Here is a 4,924-nt window from a genome sequence, read left to right on the forward strand (position 1 = left end):
CTATCCACTATCCTATCCTACCCTCAATCCTATCCTATCCTCTATCCTATCCTATCCTCTCTACTACACTATCCTGTATCCTATCCTATTCCCTATCCGATCCTATCCTCTATCCTAGCCTATCATCTATACTATCCTATCCTCTATCCTATCCTATCCTCTATCCTATCCTATCCTCTATCCTATCCTATCCTCTATCCTATCCTATCCTCTATCCTATCCTATCCTCTATCCTATCCTATTGTCTATCCTATCCTATCCTCTATCCTATCGTATCCTCGATCCTACCATATCCTCTATCCAATCCTATTCTCTATCCTATCCTATCCTCTATCCTATCCTATCCTCTATCCTATCCTCTACCCTATCCTATTCTCTATCCTGTCATCTATCCAATCCTATCCTCTATCCTATCCTATCCTCGATACGATCCCATCCTCTATCTTATCCTATCCTCTATAATATCGTATCCTCTATCCTATCCTATCCTCTATCCTATAATATCAGCTATCCTGTCCTATTCTCCATCCTATCCTATCCTCGATCCTATCCTATCCTCTATCGTCTCCTATCCTCTATTCTGTCCAATCCCCTATCCTATCCTCTACCCTATACTATCCTCTATCCTATCCTATTCTCCATTCTATCCTCTATCCTATCCTATCCTCTATCCTATCCAATCCCCTATCGTATCCAATCCCCTATCCTATTCTCTATCGTATCCTATCCTCTATAATATCGTATCCTTTATCCTATCCTATCCTCTATCCGATCCAATCCCCTATCCTATCATCTATAATATCGTATCCTCTATCATATTCTATCCGCTATACAATATTAACATCTATCCTATCCTATTCACTATCCTATCGTATCCTCTTTCCTATCCTATCATCTATCCTATCATATCCTCTATTATATCCTATCCTCTATCCTATCCTATCCTCTATCGTCTGCTCTATCCTATCCTATCCACTATACTATCCTATCCTCTATCCTATCCTATACCCTATGCTATCCTATCCTCTATCCTATCCTATCCTCTATCCTATCCAATGCCCTATCCTATTCTCTATCCGATCCTATCGTCTATCCTATCCTATCCTCTATCCTATCCTATCCTCTATCCGATCCCATCCTCTATCTTATCCTATCCTCTATAATATCGTATCCTCTATCCTATCCTATCCTCTATCCTATAATATCAGCTATCCTGTCCTATTCTCAATCCTATCCTATCCTCTATCCTATCCTATCCTCTATCGTCTCCTATCCTCTATTCTATCCAATCCCCTATCCTATCCTCTATACTATACTATCCTCTATCCTGTCCTATTCTCCATTCTATCCTCTATCCTATCCTATCCTCTATCCTATCCAATCCCCTATCCTATCCAATCCCCTATCCTATTCTCTATCGTATCCCATCCTCTATAATATCGTATCCTCTATCATATTCTATCCTCTATCCTATAATATCCTCAATCGTATCCTATCCTCGATCCTATCCGATCCTCTACCCTATCCTATCCTCTACCCTATCCTATTCTCTATCCTATCCTATCCTCTATCCTATCCAATCCAATATCCTATCCCCTATCGTCTCCTATCCTCTATCCTATCCTCTAGCCTATCCTATTCTCTATCCTATCCTCTATCGTATCCTATCATCTATCCTATCCTATCCTCTATCCTATCCTATCCTCTATCCTATCCAATCCTCTATCCAATTCTCTATCCGATCCTATCGTCTATCCTATCCTATCCTCTATAATATCGTATCCTTTATCCTATACTATTCTCAATCCTATCCACTCCTTTATACTATAAAATCCTCTATCGTATCCTCTATCCTATCCAATCCCCTAACCTATCCTCTATCCGATCCTATCCTCTATCCTATCCTATCCTCTATCCTATCTAAACCCCAATCCTATCCTATCCTCTATCCTATCCTATCCTATCTATTATTGTATCCTCTATAATATCGTATCCTCCATCCTATCCTATCCTCTTTCCTATCCTATCCTCAATCCTATCGTATCCTCTATAATATCGTATCCTCTATCCTATCCTATCCTCTATCCTATAATATCATCTATCCTATCCTATTCTCTATCCTACCCTATCCTCCATCCTATCCTATCCTCTATCGTCTCCTATCCTCTATCCCATCCTATCCTCTATCCTATCCTTTCTCCTATCCTATCCTATATCCTATCCTATCGACTATCGTCTGCTATATCCTATCCTATCTACTATCCTATCCTATCCTCAATCCTATCCTATCCTCTATCGTCTGCTCTATCCTATCCTATCAACCATCCTATACTATCCTCTACCCTATCCTATCCTCTATCCTATCCAATCCCCTATCCTATCCTCTATCCTATCCTATCCCATCCTATATCCTATCGTATACTATATCCTATCCTATCCTCTATCCTATCCTATCATCTATCCTATCCTATCCTCTATCCTATCCAATCCTCTATCCTATCCCGTATCCTATCCTATCCTCTATCCTATCCTATCCTCTATCCGATCCAATCCCCTATCCTATCCTCTATAATATCCTATCCTCTATCCTATCCTATTCTCTATCCTATCCTCTATCCTATCCTATCCTCTATCCTACATTAGTCTCTACCCTATCCTATCCTCTATCCTATCCTATCCTCTATCATCTCCTGTCCTCTATCCTATCCAATCCCCTATCCTATCCTCTATCGTCTCCTATCCTCTATCTTATACTCTACCCTATCCTATTCTCTATCCTGCCCTCTATCCTATCCTATCCTATATCATATCATATCCTCTATCCTATCCAATCATCTCTCCTATCCGATCGACTATCTTATCCTATCCTCTATAATATCGTTTCCTCTATCATATCCTATCCTTTTTCCTATAATATTATCTATCCTATCCTATTCTCTATCCTATCCTATCCTCTATCCTATCCTATCCTCTATCCTCTCCTATCCTCTATCGTCTCCTATCCTCTATCCTATCCTATCCTCTATCCTATCATCTATACTATAATATCCGCTATCCTATCCTATTCTCCATTCTATCCTCTATCCTATCCTATCCTCTATCCTATCCAATCCCCTATCCTACCCAATCCCCAATCCTATTCTCTACCGTATCCTATCCTCTATAATATCGTATCCTCTATAATATCGTATCCTCTATCCTATCCTATCCTCTATCCTATCCTATCCTCTATCCTATCCTATCCTCTATCCTATCCTATCCTCTATCCTATCCTATCCTCTATCCTATCCTATCCTCTATCCGATCCAATCCTCTATCCTATCCTATCCTCCATAATATAGTATCCTCTATCCTATCCTATCCACTATCCTATCCTACCCTCAATCCTATCCTATCCTCTATCCTATCCTATCCTCTCTTCTACACTATCCTGTATCCTATCCTATCCTGTATCCTATCCTATCCTCTATCCTCTCTTATCCTCTATCGTCTCCTATCCTCTATCCTATCCTATCCTCTATCCTATCCAATCCCCTATCCTACCCAATCCCCAATCCTATTCTCTACCGTATCCTATCCTCTATAATATCGTATCTTCTATCCTATCCTATCCTCTATCCTATCCTATCCTCTATCCTGTCCTATCCTCTATCCTATCCTATCCTCTATCCTATCCTATCCTCTATCCTACCCTATCCTCTATCCTATCCTATCCTCTTTCCGATCCAATCCTCTATCCTATCCTATCCTCCATAATATAGTATCCTCTATCCTATCCTATCCACTATCCTATCCTACCCTCAATCCTATCCTATCCTCTATCCTATCCTATCCACTATCCTATCCTACCCTCAATCCTATCCTATCCTCTATCCTATCCTATCCTCTCTACTACACTATCCTGTATCCTATCCTATTCCCTATCCGATCCTATCCTCTATCCTAGCCTATCATCTATACTATCCTATCCTCTATCCTATCCTATCCTCTATCCTATCCTATCCTCTATCCTATCCTATCCTCTATCCTATCCTATCCTCTATCCTATCCTATCCTCTATCCTATCCTATTGTCTATCCTATCCTATCCTCTATCCTATCGTATCCTCGATCCTACCATATCCTCTATCCAATCCTATTCTCTATCCTATCCTATCCTCTATCCTATCCTATCCTCTATCCTATCCTCTACCCTATCCTATTCTCTATCCTGTCATCTATCCAATCCTATCCTCTATCCTATCCTATCCTCGATACGATCCCATCCTCTATCTTATCCTATCCACTATAATATCGTATCCTCTATCCTATCCTATCCTCTATCCTATAATATCAGCTATCCTGTCCTATTCTCCATCCTATCCTATCCTCGATCCTATCCTATCCTCTATCGTCTCCTATCCTCTATTCTGTCCAATCCCCTATCCTATCCTCTACCCTATACTATCCTCTATCCTATCCTATTCTCCATTCTATCCTCTATCCTATCCTATCCTCTATCCTATCCAATCCCCTATCGTATCCAATCCCCTATCCTATTCTCTATCGTATCCTATCCTCTATAATATCGTATCCTCTATCATATTCTATCCTCTATCCTATAATATCCTCAATCCTATCCTATCCTCTATGCTATCCGATCCTCTACCCTATCCTATTCTCTACCCTATCCTATTCTCTATCCTGTCCTATCCTCTATATTATCCAATCCAATATCCTATCCTCTATCGTCTCCTATCCTCTATCCTATCCTCTAGCCTATCCTATTCTCTATCCTATTCTCTATCCTATCCTATCCTCTATCCTATCCTATCCTCTATCCTCTCCTATCCTCTATCCTATCCAATCCTCTATCCAATTCTCTATCCTATCCTATCCCATCCTATATCCTATCGTATACTCTATCCTATCCTATCCTCTATCCT

Source organism: Halictus rubicundus, unplaced genomic scaffold (genome assembly GCF_050948215.1).
Source record: "Halictus rubicundus isolate RS-2024b unplaced genomic scaffold, iyHalRubi1_principal scaffold0041, whole genome shotgun sequence".
Classification (NCBI taxonomy): Eukaryota; Metazoa; Arthropoda; class Insecta; order Hymenoptera; family Halictidae; genus Halictus; species Halictus rubicundus.